This window comes from Panthera uncia, assembly GCF_023721935.1.
Source record: "Panthera uncia isolate 11264 chromosome B3 unlocalized genomic scaffold, Puncia_PCG_1.0 HiC_scaffold_1, whole genome shotgun sequence".
Taxonomy (NCBI): Eukaryota; Metazoa; Chordata; class Mammalia; order Carnivora; family Felidae; genus Panthera; species Panthera uncia.
Genome location: NW_026057582.1, coordinates 131,698,083 through 131,716,559, shown reverse-complemented (window position 1 = coordinate 131,716,559; position 18,477 = coordinate 131,698,083). Strand labels below are relative to the sequence as shown.

At 43.5% G+C, this 18,477-nt stretch overlaps 1 long non-coding RNA gene across 1 annotated transcript in view; it reads left to right on the top strand.

Annotated features, from left to right (window-relative positions):
• Positions 1-15,522: 15,522 nt before the first annotated feature.
• LOC125910271 (uncharacterized) overlaps positions 15,523-18,477 on the top strand; it is a 5,762-nt gene continuing 2,807 nt past the window's right edge. The window contains exons 1-2 of the long non-coding RNA XR_007453925.1: positions 15,523-15,750; positions 16,240-16,434. This is a non-coding gene — a long non-coding RNA (uncharacterized LOC125910271). The remainder of the gene's footprint in view (positions 15,751-16,239; positions 16,435-18,477) is intronic.

The following is an 18,477-nucleotide window of genomic DNA, read 5'->3' as shown; positions in this document are numbered from 1 at the left end:
CAGAGCATGAACGGGGGAGGGGCAGAGAGAGAGGGAGACACAGAATCGGAAATAGGCTCCAGGCTCCGAGCCATCAGCCCAGAGCCCGACGCGGGGCTCGAACTCACGGACCGCGAGATCGTGACCTGGCTGAAGCTGGACGCTTAACCGACTGCGCCACCCAGGCGCCCCAACAGTAAGGTTTTTTTAAAAAAACAGTTGCTGGGGTTGGAGAGGGAAGATATGCAAAGTGCCAGCACCTGGTTCTGTTTGTTTAGTGGAGATGTGTTTCTATTTGTTCTTCCCTAGGGTCAAAGCTTATGCTATAATGCCATTTTCTTCTCGGATTTGCTATAAAATATAAGGTTTGGGTTGGAGTGGGGATTTTTTTGTTGTTTTTTGTTTTCGCCTTAAAACAACTGATGACTGGGGCGCCTGGGTGGCTCAGTCGGTTAAGCGTCTGACTTCGGCTCAGGTCATGATCTCACAGTCTGTGGGTTCGAGCCCCAGCCAGGCTCTGTGCTGACAGCTCGGAGCCTGCTTCAGATTCTGTCTCCTCTCTCTGCTCCCCCTCCCCCCAGCTCGTGCTCAGTCTCTCTCTCATAAACATAAATGAACATTTTAAAAAATTAATTAAAAAACCAGCTGATGACTTAAACACTGCTGATGACTAATTGGAAGCTTTAGCCCAATTCCTTGGATTTTAGAGTCCGACAGCTGAGAGGCCTTCCCTTCCGGCAGGCATAGCAACCCTAAGGGGTAGAAAGCCACAGCAATGCTGGGGAGATAAATGTAGGAAGACAGAGGCCCCACTCACCCTGCACTGCTCTGGTCACGCACCAGGTTCCTGGGCTCCTCCTTCCTGGCTGCTGAAGGGGACCTTACAGCACCGAGGTCCCTGCTCCAGTCTGTGGGCACAAGTGCCCACTTTTCTGCCTCATCTCCTGCCTCACTCCGCCATCACCCCGTGTTCCAGCCACCCTAGATAACAGGCAGTTCCCAGCAGGACTTGGCTCTCTGCCACAGGCATGTTTTTGACCTTGGCTCACACGATGGCTCATGCCTGAAATACCTGTGCCGGCATTTTCCCTGGCAACCCTGCCTGCTTCCCAGCTGGGCAAAAGTGAACTAGTTGCTTAACCTGCTAAAACTGTCTTTTCTTAGGGGATATTAATACCTTCCTCCTGGAATCCTTCTGCAGATCGGGAGAGACGGCATATAGGTGTAGCACTTAGTATGAAGAAACAGCTCAACAAATACTAACGCTTAAAAGACTCTACTAGGATTATCTAGTTCCTTGCTGGACTGTAGGCTCCTTGAGAACAGGGAATGTATCTATTTATCTTTGCATCTCTAATGTCTATCATAATACATAGCAGAAGGATGGACTTGCAAATACCCGTGATTCAGAATCACATGCGGGTTTGCTTTCGCTTGCTTGCAAAATACGGATTCCTTGGCTCCAGGCCTATTGGGAACAGGGTTCTGGTTAGTGCACCGTAGCCACTGAGTCAAGACATCACCCTCTGTGATCCTTATCAGTACCCACCTCTAACATGGACAACCGATATTTGCTAAATCATATGGAAAATGCCACTAAGACACTTCAAAACAAGTTGTGTCCTACCCTGAACTGGTTTCCTAGAGCAGCAGGAAATTCCACAAACTGGATGACTTAGAGCAACAGAAATTTGTTCCCTCCAAGTTCTGAAGGCTAGCAGTCCAAAAAGAAGGTGTTGGTAGGGCTGTGCTCTCTCGGAAGGCTCTAAAGGAAAAGCTGTTCCGCGCCTTTCTCTTTGCCTCTGGTGTTACCAGCACTCTTTGGCATTCCTTACAGTGTAAACATGTCACTCCAATCTCCGCATCTGTAGTCATACGCTCTTCTGTCTCCTGCTTATGGGGATATGTGTGATGACAAGTAGGGTCCACCTTGACAATCCAAAATCTCCCCATCGTGAGATCCTTAACGTAATCACATCTGTAAGGGTTTTTTTGTTTGTTTGTTTTCTTGCTGTTATATTTTATTTTTTTATTTTTTTGCCAGATGAGATAACATTCACAGGTTCCGGAAATTACGATGTCTTCTGGGAGAGGCCATCATTCAGCGTACCACACACCCAAACCCTGGTAGATTAAACTGAAGTCGATCTGTAAGCTTCCCATGTGATTCCAGCTGTGAAAACTACTGAGCTGAGCACTGACTACAGGTTTGTTGAATGAACGAACAAATGACTTCCTCTACTGTGCCAAATCTCTTTCACTGACTTTAGCTATAGCCCTCACAAGGAGAGAGACCTTTGTAGAATATTCCATACCTTAAAAAGGGGGGGCGTTTTTGCAGTTCCTGACTCCCCAAATACAGTGGGCCACAGACACCTCCCAGCATTTAGCTCTGCCAGCATGACCCCTCTGCTTATTTAGCTCCCTTCCTTTGCAGTGCAAGTTTCTTCCAGGGAGTGCGGGGTGGGCAGACAGCTCCCTGGGCTGCTCAGTTTCCCCCTTGCCCCAGAAATGCTTGTGCAATACAGAACAGACTCACCAGGAAAAACTCGTGATTCACCCCTAGTTTACAACTTAAGAGACTAGGACTGTTGAAACATCTTAGCCCAAGGCCACTATGGGACTCCTGACTCCAGGCACATCATCACAGGAGGCAACCCAAGAGGAGCAACATCCTTCTTGGGGCTTCTCCCAGCGGGGCTTCTGCTGTAGGATAACACACTGTGCTGATAAATGTTTAACAAACAGTTCCCCAGGGGCAAAAGCCTTGGATTTGTAGCTTTACCTATTCCTGACACATAAACAGCCCATCATGCCAATTACAAGCTGCCAACATGATGTCACCAAGAGACAAGCACCTTCTCACCAGCCAACTCCCAGCCACTGACCTATGGAAAAACCACTCTTCTCTCAGTGAGGATTTGCAGGCCCAGGAACTGGACAGTGAAGCTTTCGGAGAATCACTACAGAGAGTCAATTTCCTAATTTCAGGGACCAAATGCTACCACTAGGAACAAATGTTTAAAATAAACACAAATCTTTACAATCCCTACCCAACAAGAAAGTTCTAGACACAAAACAACACTACCTCTTTATCCTGTCATCAAACTTTATTTCTTCATATTTTATTACGTTTTTTTTTTTTTTTTTTTTAAGAATTCATCTAACATTGGGGCGCCTGGATGGTTCAGTCCGTTGGGTCGAGCATCCAGCTAGGTCATGCTCACATGGTTAGGGAGTTAGAGCCCAGAGCCCACTTCAGATCTTCTGTCCCCCCACTCTTTGCCCCTGCCCGGCTCACTCTCTCTCTCAATCTCAAAAATAAACTTAAAAAAAATTTATCTGGGTCGCCTGGGTGGCTCAGTCGGTTAAGCGTCTGACTTCGGCTCAGGTCATGATCTCGCGGTCCGTGAGTTCGAGCCCCACGTCGGGGTCTGTGCTGACAGCTCAGAGCCTGGAGCCTGTTTCAGATTCTGTGTCTCCCTCTCTCTCTGACCCTCCCCCGTTCATGCTCTGTCTCTCTGTGTCTCAAAAATAAATAAACGTTAAAAAAAATTTTTTTTTAATTTATCTAACATTGACTGTGCCACACACTGTTCCAAGTGCGGTATACACCATGACTCAATTTACTCTCACAACAAGCCTGTGAGGCAAGTACTTTAAAGATCTGTTTCAACACACGAGCACACTGAAGCACTGCAAGGTTAAGTAAACACGCATAAAGTCACGCAGCCCTGGGGTGCCTGGGTGGCTTGGCAGGTTAAATGTCAGACTTTAGCTCAGGTCATGATCTCACGGCTTACGGGTTGGAGCCCCACGTTGGGCTCCGCGCTGACAGCTCAGAGCCTGGAGCCTGCTTTGGATCCTGTGTCTCTCCCTCTCCCTCTCTGCCCCTCCTCTGCTTGAGCACTGTCTCTCTCTCAAAAATAAACATTAAAAAAATTAAATTGAAAATTTTAAAAAGTCCCACAGCCCTGAACTGTCTTTGCAATTTCCAACAAAGAGGAGAATAAATGACGCTCTCCCAACCCAGGAACTTCTATGTTTTAGATACTGATCTGCGTAAAAATAAGCAGCATTATGTATACATATGTAGTTGTAAACTGAACCTAATAAACACATAAATACACCAATAAAATTTTTCACAATGATCAGTCTTGGATATAAGAGCACTTTGCCTTTTCGCATTCATCTTCAGTAAAGGGGCTCAAATCTCTTTGCAATTATCAATTAATCCTATATCAATATTCCTCAGAGGCTACACATTACATTTATGGTCTGTTTTATGGTCATTTTACTGCCGTGATTAGTAACGAAAACGAGAACAACGTTACGCAACATATAACGTGTCATGTAGAAAACAATTAGGCACGATCATTGTTTGAAGGTTTAAAACAGAAACTAAGTTTCTAAGAAATTAGTATTTCATTATTAATAACAAGACCTCAAATGTATACAGCATTTTACGTTTAAAAGTTTTTCATGTGTAGTCAATAGGGCACATGGAATATAACCTGCAGCCAGTCAGACCTGAATTCAAATTCTGGTTTCTGCTCTTAATACCATTCTGAGTATAATTCTTAACTGTTGATTTTATTCAGAGTAGGTCTGATTTATATGATTGAAATGCAAAAGCTACAAAGATTTACAGAAAAACGTTCCCAACTCAGTATCCCCGCCCAGCAACCTACCTCCTTTTCTTGGAGGTAAAAAAATAAATAAATAAATAAATAAAAATAAAATCACTTTTTGATATCCTTCCAGGGATATTTTACGCATATATGTTACAAGCAAACGGTACACATCAATCTTGTGCCGTTTTATACCAATGTTAGCTTTCTACACTCATGGAAAGTCTGAGCTAGTTTCCTCTCCCGAAAAAGGGCGGTAGGGAAGATTCTATCAGAGACTTACGAAAATACCTAGCCATAGTGTGGCCTGGAGTCAGCCCTCAACAGTTTTCCTTCCCCTACCCTTAAAATGCCTGGGAGTTCAGGGGTCTTTAGCGTGCCTCACACACGATGCTTGTTAATCACAGACTGTCTCCTGCCTCCCCCACTGTCCAATTTAGGAAGTCTGGCGGAGGCCCCAGCAAGCCCCGTTTCCAATTTAGGAAGTCTGGCGGAGGCCCCGGCAAGTGCATCTCTAACCAACTCCTGATGCTGCAGGAGCTGCTGGTCACAGGGTCCCTTGGGAGCCTCCTGGCGGAGTGGGAACTCAGATGCTTGTGATTACAACTACAGGTTGCGCCACTGGCGCAAGTCATTCTCTGACCTTCTGTGTTTTTCTTGATAAATGGAACACCTCCCATCGCAAAGGCTGCTTGCAGATTACGCCAAGATGCACCACATGCACGGCCTCGATCTTAACACACGCTCATGAAAGGAAGCGCGAGAGACGTGGGGAGGGCAGGGGACCTCCTGGGACCTGGGAGCCGGAGCCCCCACCGCGGGGACAAACAGGGTCTGAAACACACACATCTGAACACCGGGGTGGGGGCTCCTGCTTCAAAGCCTTCAGGTACACCGAGCACCGCGTACCCAAACCCCTCCATGCAACCGTACAGCGCTTACGGTTCAAACTGCGTGCAAGGATCCAGGTGACCCCGGTTGAACCCAAGCGCAACGTGGCCGCACAGGCGCGGGCGCCGCCGACAGCCCCGCCCACACGCGCCCTGCTGCGCTCGGGACTGGTCGCGCGCGCGGACGTGCGGCCGGCAAGGGAGGCAATGGCGGCGGGGGCGGGCGGGGCCCGGAGCGGCCGCCCGCCAGGGGGCAGTCGCGCGTCTGCGGGCCGCGGCCGGCTGGAACCGGCCTGGCCGGAAGTGGGGCGGCACCTTGGCTTCCGCAGCGACGTGCCACGTGCGCGGCCGGGAGGAACTGGAAAAAACAACAAGATGGCGGCACCGTGGGGGCGGGGCCCACCGGGCGCCCCTGAGCTGTCGGGTCCCTTAAAGGGCATTGGCGTTCGTGAAACAGAGCAGACGTGTGGAGTAGGGCGCGGAGAAGTGTTCTGTCCCTTTGTCCGGCTGCGTCGGCTGTGTCTGTTCTGCGCTGGGGGACGAATAGCCGCGCTAGGCTGTCAGGCCCGGCCCTCCCCGCAAGGTCACTGCGGCGCATTCGCTTGCAGTCGCCGACCTGCTTCGCAGTCACAGTCCCGGTTGTTTTTTGTGGGTGTTTTGGCTTTTTGCTTTTGGGCTTGTTGGGCTTTTTTTTTTTTTTCTGGCCCTGCGTTTGCTGCTCTCTACAAACTAGGACAGCAGAAACGCCTTTCTCGGGGCGTTTTCTTCCTGAGGGCGAGGTTAGGGGCGGCAGATCCAGCTGGACGAGTCCTAGTTGGCTCGAAATGCAGTCCCTCCTCTCTTTCCTGCAGTTTTGATTGCCCGTTTCCTGCCTTTGTTCAGAGTTAGAACTGCCTCCCTCCTGTTGGGGGTGGGGGGGGGGGAACCCTCGGGGCTCTAGGCTTTAAAGTGGCCTCCCCGCCCTGTCCCAGTGTGGTGTGAATGAGTGTGCCCAGTGTGCACGCGGGAGCTGCCCTGCACCCCGAATGTGTGGCAGAAGCCGAAGCCCTGTTGTTCTCTATCATCCACCTTGGTCATGTTTTCAGAAAGAAATGTAGATGTGGGTGGTTGTGTATTACTGCAGGAAATAAAGAAGTTGAAGTCGCTTAGTTCTTGGCTTTTAGAGAAAAGCCTGCAGCTTCCCCTTGTGCGTGGATCTGGAGCTGGAAGACCCAGCCATTCAGCCTCTTTCTGGACAGTTGCCCCGGCTCGATATTCCTTCCTCGTCGTTTTATTTTACATGAGATTGAGACGCAAAAGAGCCAGTGTGGGTAAAAATGGTTAACACAAGACATGCTGCTTGTGATGGTATATTTAGAATAAAGGAGATGTTTGTCCTTAGTTTTATTTATAAGTTTATCCCCTTATTTGCGTTTAGATGCTCTCATTCTTGGAAATCTGTGAGATCATTTAGTAAGTCTGTGAAATATTGTGACGGTTTGGCGGGTGCCGGGTTGATAAATTTGTCCTCTTGCTTTGAGATGCTCATTCTTGGTAATTTGTGAGGTCATTTAGCCAGTCTCCGAAATGAGACTGTTTGGGGGAGGAGGGCGGGGTTGTTTGTTTTTAAATAATAAAACTTGCCTCCCATAGATTTGGGAGGTTTAATTAGTAAAAATTTCTGAATGTACGAAGGGCCTGAATGAGGGCACGCTACAGTGACAAAGCTCAGGGAAGATATTACTTTGTTTTCGAAGGAGCCCTTATGGTTTTCTCGGTCTGGTGGGGTTTTTAACACTTATGCTGTGGCCAAAACTGCGTCGCTATTAAGTGACAGACTAGAAACGGCATAATGTGGTCAAGAGGGGAAAAAGAAAGCTCGAGGCCTTTATCTTAAGGCTTAAGTGCAGATTTCTGACCCCAGCAAAGGTTTGAAAGAATTTCCCTTCATCTCCTGCTTTTTGTATCCATGCCTTACAAGGTTTCAATACAGATGCGGCCATCATTTTGCAAAAAAGGGCTGGACTGTTTCCAAAGGATTCTTTCACCTGAAGGGGTAAGGACCCTCTCTCCCTTCAGCCTGGGAAAAGAATGCAAGCATGTGGTCAAAAGAGGCCTGCCCCATTTAGTCTTTGTATTTTGCAGTGATTACCCCCATTTTGTCTCCTTTTGTACACATGATTCAGATCTTGGGCAACTTTTTTTCTGCAAAAAGCACTGAGCACAAGAATTAGTATCCTCAGGCCTTAAGTTGTTTGCCTCAAGAATTTCATTAGCACTGCCCTCCTGTTAAAAGGAGAAAATGGACTTTAAATTTTAGAATGAAATGTTATAGCAAATTTGATTTTTTTTTAACAAAAAAAAATTTAGAAGAAAACTAAAAGAATCTGCACTCCAATAATTCAGAGACACTTATTCAAGGCATTTTAAGTTTGTTTTGGGGGGATTATGTTGTGTGTACAATTTGGTACCTTTTAAATATATATTGCTTTAGTTTATATTACTAAAATAAATTATGCTCAATAGAAAACAGGAAAAGTACAGAAAAATACAAAGAAAATCACCCAGAATGCCACTATCAAAGTATAACCACTGTTAAACGAATGGTTTGTCTTAAAGTAATCCCATCCCTAGTTTTGCAACTCGTGGTTTGTATTTAGCCACGTATAATGTACATTTTCTTAGGTCGAATTAGAATGTTAATGATTTTTAGAGCCTGCGTAATATTCTATCAAATGAATTAACCATTAACTACTTACTATTGAACACCGAATTTGTTTGCCAATTTTTGCTCTTGTAAGTAATATTGACACGAATACTTATGTGCAAAAAGCTTTTCAGATTTTGAGAAATAAGGTTTACAATGAATCTGAGCTTTTAAGATTAGTTGGTACATATTGCCTCCCCAAACTATGGAGTTAATAGCATTCCATCTTGAGCCTTCTAATTACTGTGCATCAGCCTGCCACCTAAGGTCAAATCCCATCTCTTGTGCTTTCATTGCTCTCTTCTTAATTTATTTGTTTTGATTATAAATCATTTATTCTTGGCACATTGCTTTTGATACGGATGCATGTCAAATATGTACCAGACATGAGTGTTTAGGTTAAACATTTAAAAGGCATCCTTTCACTGTTAAAAATACAGAGACCTCTTTTTCTTGGAACTACTTCATTTCTATGTATAAATGTGACACAAAAAGAAATTAATTGCTGAAGTTTTCTTTCCAGTGTGAGGCAAGTATATCAACTTTGTAGTTCTTGTTATAGAATAAATGAACTAAGGGAATATGAGGTTTTAGTTGAAAGGCCTCTAACCATCATATATTTTATTGTTTCCAGTGGTTTTGTTGTGGCTATACTGCTAGACCTTTAACCATGGGGACAGGAAAAACACCTCTGTTGGAAGCAAAATGACCAAGCCCAGTAGTTCTAAGGTTTCTGTAGATCACTGTGATGATACTGGGATACTCCTTACCAGGAAACCATTCTGGGGCTGCTTGGGTGGCTCAGTGGGTTAAGCGTCCAACTCTTGATTCTGGCTCAGGTCATGATCTCACGGTTCCTGAGAGCCCCATGTCCGGCTCTGTGGGCCGAGTGTGGTGCCTACTTGGGATTCTCTCTCTGTCTGTCTCTGCCTCTTCCCCACGTGCATGTGCACACCCTCTCTCTCAAAATAAATAAACTTTATAAAAAAATAAAAGGAAACTATTCTGTGTAGACCATTCTTCCAAAATTAACCTGTTTGCCACATTCTTCTCTCTAAAAATCCTTTAGAGAATACTGAGAAGTAAAAAGGAATTAGACAAATGTATGCATAAAGGATACATATCAATCAGCAGCCATTCTGTGATCATCTCAGAATTATCTCAGAGAATGTGATGCTCTTTCCTGGGGCAATATCGGTTCTATTCATCCCTATACTTTAAACAACCCGTCTCAAAAAATAAATAAATTAAACAACCCTAGTCTCTCTTTAAATGAAATCCTAATTACTAAACTTGGAATAAGATCCATTGCCCTAGAATAAATAACAGTTTAAGAATATTCAAACATTTGAGACTTGAAGAGCTACCATACGTGGCAATCATTATTATTCTAGAAGTCTTCCTTTTGGTGACAGTACCCCAGTGCAGAGGCTTATCTCTACTTAAGGACTATTGTCTTTTGAGACCAGCTACTCAATAGTCTGATTCTGCAGACAAACAGTAATAAATGTGAAGATTTTTTTTTTTTTTTTTTTTGGTTCTACCAGCGCTGTGTATCTGAAATTAAAACCTGTTGTAAGAGAATCCTTCACTCCAATCCTTTTAAAAACAGCTCTAGGGGCGCCTGGGTGGCTCGGTCGGTTAAGCGTCCGACTTCAGCTCAGGTCATGATCTCACGGTCCGTGAGTACGAGCCCCGCGTCGGGCTCTGTGATGACAGCTCAGAGCCTGGAGCCTGTTTCAGATTCTGTGTCTCCCTCTCTCTCTGACCCTCCCCTGCTCATGCTCTGTCTCTCTCTGTCTCAAAAATAAATAAACGTTAAAAAAAAAAAATTAAAAAAAAAACAGCTCTAGATTTTTTTCATTTTATCATTTGTGTTTCATAGATGATACCCAAGACAGCAAATGGATGAATATTTTACATTTTAGTTCTTTTAAGGGACCATGGACTTTGAGCAGCTTTTGAGAGCTCTATAGCTCTTAGAAACCTGTCTCCTTGGAATTGAAGTTTACACTTGATCTTAGCCAAAAGGCCGAGAAGCGATGGAATTGAAGTTTAAAATCTGCTACTGATATAAACGAAGAAGGGGGCTGGGAGTAGGAAGAAGGAGGAGAAGGAGAATAAATATATTTTTGTAATACTTAAAGTTATTTAATATTCTTTAATCTTGAAAACATCCAGATTTCACTCTCAGGTACAGTTAGTGCTCAGCAATGAAAGGCAGAGGTCTGGTAAACTAGCCCCTCTAGTCAGCCCTGCCAGAAATAATAGAGGGAATCTAGGTTGTCTCTTGTCCTAGACTTTAGGCCCTAAAGTCTACACTGCTGTACTGGCAAGTTGTGGGCATGTTCCACCAGAGCCAGGGCTTTGTTAATGCATTATTACCTTCTAGTCTCCCCAAATCTCCTCTCCCCCATATCAGATAGCTCTAAAGTTCTCATTCTCTCAAGGCTCCATGGAGCAGTGGTTAATGGCTTAGCTGGATTTGGGTTCTAGTTCTGTGGAATTTACAAACTGTGACCTTGAGCAGGGTAACATCTCTGAGCCTCAGCTTCCATCCCTGTAAATTGGAGCTCTCTATTTCTTTGTGGTGAGAAGTAAATGATGGGCAGTACATGGCGCTTAGCACAGTGCCTGGCACAAATAAGCTCTTAGCAGAAGGCACGGATTATTAATCCTTCTACTTTAATCCACCTCCTACCTGCACTCTGTTCCTCATTCTCCTTTGACCAATTGCTTCCTAACCAGTCTGCAGCCGTCCTGCCTAGTGCCCTGAGCAGCTTGCTGTCCCTTGTGTCACTCTTTAAATATGCCCTTAGCTCTTTTATCTGCCTGGCAAACTCCTACTCATTCATCAAAACTCAAACCTTAATATCCTGAGGATGAAAGTATAAATCAATGTAACTCCTTAGAAGGGCAATGTTTATAATAACCGTCAACATTTAAATGCATCAACCTGTGGATCCAGGAATTCTATTTCTAGGAATACATCCAAAGGTAGCCTCACACATGTGGAAAAAAAAAAGAATATATAAAAATACTATTTGTGATAGCAAAACAAAATATTGTAAAATCCTACATGTCCTGTAGACCACTGGTATAAAAATTATGATTTATCCTTATAATGAAATACAGGGCTATAAAAAAGAAGTGAGTAGATCCACAAGTACTGATTTCCAAAATATATTGTTACATTTAAAAAAATCGAGATATAAGAAGCTGAGTAGAAGACACCTCCACTTATCTAAAAAGAAGAGAGAGGGCTGGTATATTTACATTACATTTATATTAATGTAATTGTGGTTGTTGCCTCTGATGGGCAGTCAAGGGTCTGGGTGAGGAAAGATTTTCTTTTCACTGTATATTTTTTTTTGTTCCATTGGGAAAATGACTATTTCTATAAAATATTACATTTTCTTTAAATTAAAAAAATACCTTAATTCCAAGCATCTGTTCTTTTGGGAAGCCTTGGCTGGCCCACTCCCTCCCTTCCCAGCCAATTTCTCCTTCCTTCCTACTTCCTGATTTGCCCAGGTGTTTTGAATGTAGTTCACCCCATTGTATTGAATGTAACTGCCTAAGAGACTGGATTCCCTAGAAAACCAAGAGCATATAGAAGGTAGGATTGATATTGTATTCATTTTTTTAAGTTTATTTATTTATTTTGAGAGAGAGTGAGAGGGAAAGAGAGAGAATCCCAAGCAGGCTCTGCACTGTCAGCACAGAGCCCGATGTGAGGCTTGAACTCATGAACCGAGAGATCACGACCTAAGCTGGAAGTCAGATGCTTAACCGACTGAGCCACCCAGGCACCACAATATTGTATTCGTTTTTAGGTTCCAAAGATCCAGGCCCAGATGATACACATGCACACACACTTTTTTTTTTTTTTTTTTTTTTGGAGTGAATTGAAAAAGTCTAGCAACGGGTCTCTCCCACCACTGTCCTGATCCTATTCTGGTTGTCCAAAGGAGAGTTTGAGCTCTTGTAGACTCACCTTAATAATCTGGCCCCACCCTATATTATCAGATTTTCTCAGCAAACCCTCTCCGTAGTTCCAGCTACACCTGATTCTCACGGTTTTTTCCATTGTTGGTTTGTCCTGTTGTGTTTGATTTTTTTTTTTTTTTAATCCAGTCTCTTCCCACTTCTTGCCTTTGCACAAGCAGATTCCTCTACTAATGTCCTTTCCTACTTTCCTGGCTCAGTCTCTTTCAAAGTCCCTTCCTCTTTCGGGTTGGTGATACAGTGGTGAGCCCAGCCGTCTTCCAAAAGAATTTCCCCTTTGAAACCTGGCTGTTTTTCCTCTGCTTTAGTCGGATAAACTTGATGTTCTCATGACTCTCTATCAAACTTGGGATCACTAGTCATTGACTGCAATTATCAGTTCCCATGTTAGTTCACTTGACAAAAATAAGGACTCTTCTAAGACAGGGATTTTTACTTTTGCTTATCTTACTGGTCCTGGAATTTATGCCTGATGCACCGAAGGACTCAAAAAATAATTGTTGCATGAATGGATGAATGAACAAGGTAATAGTAAGTGCTCGTGATATTTTGATGGGCTGCATGTGATAGCCATCTGTTACTTATTTGTGGTAACATAGTTGTATGCTGTGTGTCATATTTCACACCTCAGCCTGGCATTTTGAACCGGGAGCTTTCAGTGGTCGTTACCACTCTAATGCAGATGGAGAAACCTAATTAAATGTGTCCTTTTTAGGTCCCTTAAAGTAGGATTTCCAGGGGCACCTGGGTGGCTCAGTCAGTTAAGCATCCAACTCTTGCTTTTCGGCTCAGGTTGTGATCTCACGGTTTAGTAAGTTTGAGCCCCACATCAGGCTCTGTGCTGACAGTGTGGAGCTTGCTTGGGATTCTCTCTTTCTCTGCCTCTCCCCCACTCACGCTCTCTCTCTCAAAATAAATAAATTAATTTTAAAAAAAGTAAGATTGCCAGATTTAACAAATAAAAATGCAAGTTGCCCAGTCAAATTTTAATTTTCAGGAAACAACAATAGTTTTAGTGTAATTATGTCCCCAGTATTACTTCTAAAAAAAAATTATTCATTGTTTATCAGAAATCCAAATGTGACTGGATATTCTGTATTTTATCTGGCAACCCTACCACAAAGGCCGAATTCCCAAACCCTGTCTTCCTGTGTTCAGACCTGGGTGATTCTTCTTTGAGGATTGTGCGAACTATGCAGTCTTACCATCTTTGTTAAATAAACGACCCACATCTCCCAACTTGGCTTACTCATTTTTCTTTTTACATATTTAAAAACTTTGCTTCCTTCCAAAACTCCTTCATTTTAAACCATCAGAGTTAGATTCTAATTTATAGTAATTTAGACTCTTAGCCACTTAATTGCAGAATTGGATCTGAGAGGGAAAATCCATGTGACTCTTTCCATTTGAACTTTCTGTATGTCTTCTTTCCATCTCGAAACGGAGATTATGTCCCAGCACCGTAGGCTGCCCACAGGAGGCATCAGGGCTGCCCTCCGAGGTTAGAAACCTTTATCAACCTCCTCCAAAAGCTGTTCAGGTTGTAAAACGCCACTTCGCTGTGGAGGAAGGGTAGAAGCCACACTACCAAGCACTAGCACCTTCACTGGCCAGCTCAGCAGCCGTGAAGTATTATTACAGACCAGGCTTTCCACGGCAAGACTCCGTAAAGAATTAGAAAAAGCATCTCATCTGACATGGGCATTTTCAGATTTCAGTCTCTTAGCCCTGGTAAATCTCGTAGGCCAAAAATGTAGACACGAGCAGCGCCTGCACATATTTTTGTTTCAAAGGAACATTTCCCCTGACATTAAAGCACATTCCCCTACAGCTTAGGAGCGACTGACAACTCTACACCACACACCTTTTTGTTACATGTAATTAGCTTTCCCTGTGGCTCTACAAAGTAAGATAATGTCACAAGTGTCCTCTCTTCTTTAACATCCCAACTTGAAACTTACAGGCTAAACGTTGTCCTATGCGTCTAAACTCGCACAAAAAAAAAAAAAAAAAAAAAAAAAAATCCTTAGTGCTCAAATATCACAGCTGTGAGTTCTGAAAAAAAACATAAACGTCCATCAAATTACTAAGAAGTGGTGATTGGAATGTGACAGAATTTACATTAGGAGGGGAAAAAGGGACATTTTAAAAAGGGCTTGGGGTGGCGACATAATGTGACTTAATAAGGCAAAAAAGCATAAGGAAAATGGCTCAGTCCTGGAGTGGAAAATCCATTTGCCAGGGCCACGACAAGCCTGGAACATCACCTTCACATTTCACAAGGATCCATTCTGACACAGAGTCTGGGTACAAGAGTGAATGGGTATGCCCGATAGTTTACAAAGGAAAAGACAACTACTACCCAGCAAACCAACAGAGGAGGAACAGAATAAAGGACCATCTTTCATATTTTAAAACGGATTGAACAGAGATTCAATACGTCAAGAGCTTTACTTGGGGAAGGCCAATATTTCTTTTTCACCCTGATGTTTCCAGGATGGCTTCTAGTAAATATAGCTTGGTAAGGGGAATAAATTTAGAGCCACGGAGCGTAGTAGAATATATCCTAGATGTTTACCTTGCAAAAACCAGGAGAATTAGGTTATTTATTTGTTCTTTCAGAGAAGTAAGACAGCAATAAACCTATCCCATAACTTGTACATCAAAGGAGTTTCGAACATGAAGAAAGTTCTTTGACGACTAAGAACCAGGAAAAATCTCATAGATTATTTATTCTACTGCAAAAACTGATCTATAAAGAGAGGATAATTTTTTGATGCAGGTTGAACCCATCCTGTTGCCTCTTAAACACGTTTATCTTGTTTTTTGTAAGGTTTAGTGTGTTCTAATCTGTCAATCCATCTGTCAAAAATAGGTTTACTTTGCTTCAGAGCCGAATCATTTTTCAACTTGTTGCATAGTCTATGTAACTTTTTCCCTAAAGTTGTTCCTTTCTTCCCGTTCTCGTGTGTTTAGTGGCTCTCTTTGCACCAGAGCCGATATTTCAGGTGTTTGGGGTTTTCCCCCCTTTTCCTGGTTATATGGAAGCTTATTCATTTCGATATTATTTGCCTAATTATAGATTTAGTCCTATAGACCGCGAAATGAATTTATTTCCTCTAGGAAGATAAAATGGAGACTCCACATCTTAGCTTACAAGGGCCACTAGCGCAGGGGCTTCGGGTACGAAATGAGCTGGTGCCTTTAAGAGCAGCCGCGGTAATTTTCCACGGCCGGGACAGCCCAGCCCACGCGGCAGGGGGCCGGGTGCGACGGAGTGCGGCTGCGCGGCGCAACGCGCGCCTCCCGTTGCCAGGATACCGCCTCCTCTACCCCCGACCCCCAAAGCCCTTTTGTTTCCAAGATGGTCTCCGAGTTCTGTTTTAATACGCACGGAACAAAGCCAATTGAACACCCTTAAGCTTAGCGGAAAGCGAGAATTGTACGACTGGCCTTAAGAGTGTCTGTTGTCAATTTTTATTTACAATTAGAACTTTACAAAAGTCCTCTCTGTTGAGGTTGTCTGGATGGGAGAAAAATCGGGGATCGCCTCAGGGTGTGTGAGCCGTGGTCTCCTAGTCTTTTGGCTTCAAAGTTGGGGATACGTTCGTTTCTTTTGATAAGAATTCTGTTTTTTCCTGTTACGCTAGCTCAGGAAGAAGTGTTTTCAAATTTAAACCGGTCTATGACGCCCCATGTTAAAGACCATATAATTAAATGGAGCTCAATCAGGGTAATTCCCCCTGGCCGTATCCGCTCTCCTTTAAGAATACCTGTTGATTTTTCTGTTTTTCTTTTTCCTGAACGGTTAGGTTAAACCCAGATTAATCTCATGGTACCATTATCATTATTCTAAGATGGTAAATACCTCTGGGATAGGAATTATGTTTTATTCATCTTTACGTCCCAGAGGCGTTTCTGTCTATAACAAATCTTGGAATAATGTTGCTAAATAATCCTAATTAATTTTTGAGGCTTTTTTACTAGCCAAGCACTGTGCTAAGAGGCGGGTACTACGAGATAGCTTTTCTCTCCTGTTTTACAGGTAGGGAAACTAAGGCACCAGGAGGTCGAGTAGTTGCCGGAAGCATCGCAGCTAGTAAATGAGGGAAACGGAGTCCAGCCCAGGCAGTCTAAGGAGAGCCTGCGCCAGGCTGCCGCTGTGCCACATGCTGCCTCCGAAAACACAGCAGGGAGTCCATGATGTCTTCTAATTGCAGCACTTTTGGGGGACGAGCGTGTAAGTCTCTTTCCCTGAAATAATGTTCCTCTTTGTTGTGAATAGACTTTTCACACTTGTATCAGTCAGGGCATTTAGACGCTTACCAGACCCCGAGCTGGAAGACACAAATTCAACTAACCTTGGTGGCAGGTGTTGGGCAAATAAAATTAAAAACAAAATCTTCTGCCAACACGAAGAAATCTTTGCATAAGTAGAAGAGAAAGACAACAGTTTCATCACTGAATAGAGAAAGCATTAAACCGAAATAGGACGTGCATCACATCAATCCATTGAGAGGTTGGAAGGACAGAAAGAAATTTCACCCTTTTGCACAGCTAAGCAGATACACCCTATCACATACCTGTTCTCAGAATAACTAGTTTTAAGTAAGAGGACTTGGCACCATTTGTCATACAGAGTTCATCTTGAACTCACCTTGGCAATTGGTAGCTGGAAATCGCTATTAGCTAATTCGCATTATCCAAAGGAAAAAGTAAACTTACACCTTTATCACAGGAGGTAGGTTTGTAACTTGGAACAGGGAACCTGAGTTAGACTCCTACCCTCCCACAGAAATAGGGATGCTCTCTTCCTTGGTGATTACATTTCAAAGAGATGGCTCCCAGGTCATTCCCGGGTTGTAAAAAGGGCAAGAGGCTTATTTAGCTTTTAAAAAGGTTTACATGCCTCTCAAAGGGGCAGAGAATTTACAATCACAAATTTTCTAAAGTAAATGTTTGACTTTAGAGACCCCCTTCTGTACTAGGGAAATTTATTTCTTTAGATTTATATTTACCCTGACACGAGATACAGAGACCACTCAGGTCAGCTCTTCCAATCAAGGAATCTACTTGGATTCAAATTTTCACCTCACCAGCCCACCTTTTCACACAGACATAATAATGAGTTAAAAAGTAGGAAGCCAGGAGAAGCATATTACCTAATGCTGAGGGTTAGGTTTTCTATTTTAATTCGAATTCTTACTTCCTGGTTACTTTGAAATTACATCTAATTTCCAGCAGATGCTGAGTGAATTTGCGTGCTGCACTAGACCATGAAAATGTGTCTAAGACCTGCCAAACAAACAACTGGCTTTCATGTACTTTTGAGTTCAGTCTTAACTCTTCTGTCTTCCCTCTTCATTGCACAGCCTTGGACATGTCTGACGGGGAGGACCTCCCCCTCCCCCAACCTCTTAAGCCTCCTCTGCCTGACCTCAGCTTCTTTAACAAAAGGCTCAGGTTGCTTGTGGCCTCCCTGCCTTAGCATAGGGTGATACCTGACACTGGACCTCCTTCCTCTACGTTTCTGCTTGTGTCACTCAACTAGCAAGACAGCTCAGCATACCTACTTTCTGGAATCATTTCCTGACCAGCCTCCCTGCCCACTAACCTGCATCTGACTTGGTCTCCCCTGGGCACACATAGACATGGGTGCCTAGTCATGTTAAATGTATTAGTCCATAAACTTCTTGAGATTGAAGGTCTTTCTTTTTTTTTTTTTAATTAAAAAAAATTTCAAGGTTTATTTCTGAGAGAGAGCAGGGGAGGGGCAGAAAGGGAGACCCAGAATCCTAAGCAGACTCCAGGCTCTGAGCTGTCCGCACAGAACCTGACACAGGGCTCGAACTCACAAATCATGAGATCATGACGTGAGCTGAAGTCGGATGCTTAACCAACTGAGCCACTGAAGCACCCCAAGATCCAAGATCTTTCTAAAAAAAAAAAAAAAAAAAGGCTTTGAATTCCCAACACCTCACAGCAGGGTGCCTGACGCTCAAACTGGTGAATCACAGGCTTCATCCAGACCACCAAACTATTTTGCTTAACTCTTTTTAAAATTTGTTTTTTAAAAATTCCAGATCACATTTTAAAATCTGGATTTACCTACAAACCAGGGTCTTTGACGTCTCTTTAAAATTAAGATGTGGCCATCCTGGGTCTGCTCCACCAGGTACCTGGTAAAGATACTGGCCACTTTATTGATTTATCTTTTGACGTTTATTTATTTTAAGAGACAGAGAGCATGAGTGGGAGAGGGGCAGAGAGAGAGAGAGAGAGG